A 6,104-nucleotide genomic window follows, 5' to 3' on the forward strand; every position below is an offset into this window, starting at 1 on the left:
GGTTTGTAATCTTATTTTTCATACATGATTATGCGGGCAGTTTTCTTATCTGATCTGCTGTTGACAGCTGTTCAGATATGCTTTTTCAGCAGCCACTTTGACCGTAAGAACATGTAGTCTAGAGAATGACTTCAATGGAAGAATGTTCTAGACACGATCTGTGTCCTGTGCACAGGTTGTGTATGAAGGGGGAGGAGGTGAGCTGTGCCTGTTATCATTGGTGGTTCTTATGTTATCTTCCTTCAGCTTTTATGATAGAGGTTTTACCTTCCATTGTAATTCTCTCTATGATAAGAAGATCGCTGCTGAGAAGTGATTACTACAGGGTGGGTTAGGCTACCATGATGCTCTAGCAAGAGCGAAAACTGCAAAATATCAGATTTGTTTTTTGTTCTGTACAGGGCTCTATTTGGTGACCAGAATGATTGCCAATGTGTCTTTGCAGATAGTAGCAAACTTTAAAGTCATGATTTGAGACTAGCCTTGTAGTTGCCTTTCTTCAGCTGTGACTTTAAAGAAAAAAAAATGTCTCTGCTGGATCTGGTCTATGTGCTGCATGTTAGGTAAGTCGGATAAACCCACCTCTCGACTAGCATTGCCCTTTGCGTCCAGCTGCTGCCTGCTGGAGAAGAAGAATTGAAAGTCTTGCTCCTCATGATGTTTACAACCATCCTCATCGTCCATGCACATAACCTAGACATGGTGAGGACTAAACAGTGTTGCTGGAGCAGTGGCCATGAGCCTGCCCTGGAGATGAGGACAGCAGCAAAGAAGGTACTGTGAGGTGAACATTCGTGTGGCCCAGTTAAGGCAGCAGTATACAGTCCTAAGGTCTCACCTCACGACCTGAAGGTTGTGAGTTCCATCCCCGCATGGTTCAGGTAGCCGCCTCAAGGTTGACTTAGCCTTCCACGGTCAGTAGAATGAGTAAATTACCCGAAAGCACTGTAGAATAAGTTGGCGCTACACAAATAACAAGTCCCTTTCCCCTTACTAGTGAGTACCAAGTTAGAAAAATGGAGGGTGGAACAAGATCCAGTGAGGGTGGGGAAATGATTCTGGAGTAAAAGTGTTTCGAAGGATGGAGGTGCTGCCAACCAGATAATGCTCCACCTGGGTGGGCGTGAGTACGAGATAAAATACTGGTGTGAAGGCGCAACATTCCAAGCTAGTTGAAAGCTGAAGGTCCAAGATGCCATAGTGAAAGCACTTCTTTTTTTTTATTCAGCTCGTCTTTCCTCGCGGTTTACCTGTCACATACAAGACCTGAAACATCCAAAAACCTTTGGAATTGTGTCACACCCCCCCAGGCCTCCAATTGTGTTTAATCCAGCTGAACTGACGAAGGGGCTCACTTGCTGGTTGTTTATGATGTTTAAAAAGAAGTGCTTTCACTATTGCATCTTGGAACTTTAGCTTTCAACTAGCTTAGAGTGTTGCGCCTTCACCACCAGTATTTTATCACATTCTCTTTCGATATATATATACTAGGGCACTGTAGAGTAGACCGGGGGACACTTTGGATTTATGGATGATTATAGCAACAGTGTTAACCAATGAGAGATTGTGCTGTAATATTTTGCAATGGTTAACCAATTCCGTCTCTATGGCATAAATGTACAGCATGGACCTACTTGCCTTAAGCCTTCATAACATATATTTTTATGCTTATTGTACAAGCATAGGAGCCTGGCATTGATTGCAAGCTGGGCATTCACTGTAATGGCCAGGAATAAAGAGAATGCAGATTCTGTATCCCCAATCCCAACACGCCGCTGTCAACTAGGAATTGCAGCCTTTGGCATAGCCTAACAGCCTACCTGTTACACTGATAAGAAATAATAAAGTGCTCAAAAACGCATTATGGTGGCCTTTAGTAGGACTACAAAATGAAATGTTAATAAAGTTTATTAAAAATGTAAAAGGTAGGAAAAAAATATTTTTTTTCTATAAAATGTGATTCTATTTTGTAAAAGTGTAAGAAAGCATAAAGAGGGTTGCTTATTGACCCCCCCCCCCACCCTCGAAAAAGGTTATGTTCCATCCACCCATCCCAAAGTGGTGCCAATAAAATCTATATCTTATCCTGAAAAGAAAAAAGCCCTCAAATTGCTAAATTTAAGTTAAAAAAAAAAATGGAATGTGGACATACACACATTTAGGGTGGGTTCACACGAGCTGTTTTTGTGCATACATACGCACACACAAAAACATGCTTCTATTTGCAACAATGCATTCCCTATGGTGTGTTCACATGTCCGTACTTTGCAGGTGCGTGCCTGCAAAGATAGGACATGCGTGCACCATAGGGAATGCACGCATTGTTTTCAATGGAGCCTCGACTGCTGCCGGCGGCTCCATTGAAAATAATGGTCTGCCCGCCCCCCTGCATCCTTTTTCAGGGAAGGGCTTTACATATAAGCTCTTCCCTGAAAAAAAAAAATTTTAGTGTAAGAAAAAAAAAAAAATAAAAAAAAAAATACATACCTGTCCACCGCTGCTGTGCCCCCCACGGGGATGAAGAACACATCTGCCCCATGCGGCAGATGTTTCCTTCATCCCCGCTAGGTAAAAGAATTCCCTGCTGCTACATTTGCCACATCTGTGACAGGTGCAGCAGAGGAATTCTTCAATTCTCTACTGCAGCTGTGACACGTGTCAGCTGCGGTAGAGGATTCTGCTGTCGGCAATTGATTTCAGGAAAGGGCTTATATTTAAATCAAGTAAAAGTGGTTTAAAAAAAAATAAATAAAAATACTCACCTTGCTTTAGTTGCCGGGGCTCAGCAGCATCTTCTGCTGCTGTCCCCTGCATTGTGGTGCTGATCTATCAGTAGGCGGGGATTTAAAATCCCCGCCTGCTGAAAGAGCTGAATGTGATTGGCTGAGGTGCTCAGCTAATCACAGGCAGCTCTCCCCCAATTGAATGACTGGGATGTGTGACCGCTGTGGTAGAGAATTGAAGAATTCCTCTGCTGCATCTGTTACAGAAGTGGCAGATGTAGCAGCAGGGAATTCTTTTAACTAGCGGGGATAAAGGAAACTTCTGCTGCATGTGGCAGATGTGTTCTTCATCCCCGTGGGGGACACAGCAGCGGCGGACAGGTAAGTATATTTTTTATTTATTTATTTTACACTAAAATTTTTCTTTTTCAGGGAAGAGCCTATATGTAAAGCCCATCCCTGAAAAACAGTTCAGTGGTACCGGCAGACCATTGTCTTCAATGGAGCCACCGGCAGCAGTAGCGGCTCCATTGAACAGAACGCCTGCTTTTTACTTTTTTTTTTTTTACACTAAAATGTTTCTTTTTCAGGGAAGGGCTTATATATAAAGCCCTTCCCTGAAAAAGAATGCAGGGGTGCCGGCAGCAGCTGCAGCTCCATTAACAACAATCACGCAGCTGTGTTCACGTGTGTTTTTGCTCGTACCTAGGTGCGCACGTATGTACGCACCTAAGTACGCACCAAAACACGTTCACGTGAACCCGCCCTTATTGTGACACATGCTGTTATTGTGCAAATTAAGTAAACCATAATAAAAGATAACTTTTAGTTATGCACACCATAAATGGCGTCAATGTAAGTTGCAGAAAAAATGCAGAATTGCTTGTATTTTTCTCACCCCTAGAGAAACAACTGTTTTTAAGTAATATGTCCTTCAAAATGGTTGAATTTAAAAAAAAAGACTCGTCTCACCAAAAAAAAGTGCTCACACATAGTTACACTGACGGGTAAACAAAGTTATGGCTCTCTTAATATGGCAACATAATTTTTTTTTACTCCTATGAAATTTGCAATTATTGCGTAAAAGCATTAAAAAAACACCATGCATTTGGTATCCCTGTAATTGTAGGGATTCATTGAGTTAAATTAACACACTAGTTATGCTGCAAAATGAATGTTGTAAATCTTAAACTGCATAATCAGTGGCAGAAGTTGTTTTTTTTTCCATAGAAAGAGTTAATGGTGAGTTATATGCATCCCAAAATGGTGCTGTTGAAAAATACAACTCTTCCTACAAAAAAACAAGCCCTCATACAGTTTCCTCAACAGGAAAGTAGGAAAAGATAAAGTTATGGCACTTTGAGCGCATAAATGAACAAATTCCTGTTGGCTTTAATGACAAAATGGGCCTAGTGCTTAAAGGGTTAAAGTAGTGTGCGCCTAATATTTTTCACATATTAACATGGTATCATAGTGTGTAAGGCTGAAAAAAGACACATGTCTACTCTTACAGTAAAGAACCCCCTTCTATGTTGGTGTAGAAACCTTCTTTCTTTCAGACGCAGAGGGTGCTCCCTTGTTACAGTCACCGTCCTGGGTTTAACCCCCTTAGTGACGGCGCTATCGTGTTTTTATGTCCTGCCGTTGCAGGACGTGTATGGAGGGAGATAGCACTGCTATCCTTCCCCATACATCGCGGGTGTCAGCTGTTTATTACAGCTGACACCAGCAGGCAACAGCCCTGTTCGGCTGCGCGGCCGATTGGGACTGTTAACCCTTTAAATGCCGCTGTCAAATCTGACAGCGGCATTTAAATCCCCCAAACGATGTTCGGGGGTCCCGTACGGCTTCCCCCGCGGTAAGATCGAGAGAGTCGTGAGGGTGTCGTGGCAGCCGGGGTTCTTCTAAAAGACCCCAGGGCTATCATGGCAGAATGCCTATCAAGCCATCCCCGTGGGGTGGCTTGATAGGCTGCCTGTCAGAATGCAGTATGATGTAATGCTATGGCATTACATCATACTGCATAAGCGATCTAAGCATCGCTAGTTGTGGTCTTCCAGGAGGACTGAAAGAAAAAGTAAAAATTAGAACAATAAGGTTTTATTAATACATTTTTTTTAAAAGTAGCAAAAGTATTTACAATACTATTGTATACCATATTTACAATAAACAAATCTAAAAATTAAAACAAAAATACATATCTGGTATCGCTGCTTCCGTTAAAGTCCGATCTATCAAAGTAATGCATTATTTACTGCGCACAGTGAACGTCGTCCGAAAAAATATATAAAAAACGCCACAAATGCGTTTTTTTGGTCACCCTGTTGCCAAGAAAAAATCTAATAAAAAGCAATGAAAAAGACCTATGTATTCCAAAATGGTACCAACGCAAACAACAAGACATACCACACAAAGTGAGGCCTCGCACAACTATATCGATGGAAAATTAAAAAAGGTATTGTGCACAGAAGATGGAGACAGAAAATTATTTTAAAAATATATAAGTTGTACAGCAAAAAAACCTATACAAGTTGGTATCCTAGTATTTGCACCGACCCATATAATAAAGTTATCATGTCATATTTTAGTTTGTGCGCCATAGAAACAAGACGCACTGAAAGATGGCGGAATGTCGTTTTTTTTTCCATTTCTCCCCACTTAGAATTTTGTAAAAGTTTTTCAGCACATTATATGGTACATTATATAGTACCATTGAAAAATACAACTCGTCCCGCAAAAAAACAAGTGCTCATACAGCGACGTCGATGGATAAAAAAAGGAGCTACGATTTTTTTAAAAGGGGGAAAGAAAAAAACGAAAATGGAAAAAAGCAAAAAAGTGTGGTCACTAAGGGGTTGAACAGATGAAGGGAGAGATCTCTGTATTGACCCCTGAAATTTATACATATAATTATTTGTCTCCCAGCCATCTTCCCCCCCCCCCCCCCTAAACTAAATAACTCCAATTTTGATATCCTCTCTGGGTATTGTAGTCCGCCCTGTCTGTTTTAATAATTGAGTCTCCCACTTTCAGCACCTGTCTAGCCTGCCCTGCACTCCTATTCCCCCTCTTACTGGAGCAGACATCCCCCTGGCGGCCAGAGGACCTGTCATGCTGCAGCAGTGCTAATCCTATAATGGCATCCCTCTCATCTAACAACTTTGCAAACTTATTGTGGTGTGACAGTTCAGGACAAGCCTCCCTGGCACTCTTTCCTTTACCCTTCCTTCTAACTATCACCCAGCTAGCTGCCTGATCACCCAGGGCTCCCATACTACCATCCACCCACACATCTGCCTCAGTGATTGTCTGCTCAGTGAGCAACAAACCCCTTTCCATGTTGTCGATGGATCTCAGTGTTGCAAGCTGCTGGTTTAGTTC

The sequence above is a fragment of the Eleutherodactylus coqui genome, chromosome 1, assembly GCF_035609145.1.
Source record: "Eleutherodactylus coqui strain aEleCoq1 chromosome 1, aEleCoq1.hap1, whole genome shotgun sequence".
NCBI lineage: Eukaryota > Metazoa > Chordata > Amphibia > Anura > Eleutherodactylidae > Eleutherodactylus > Eleutherodactylus coqui.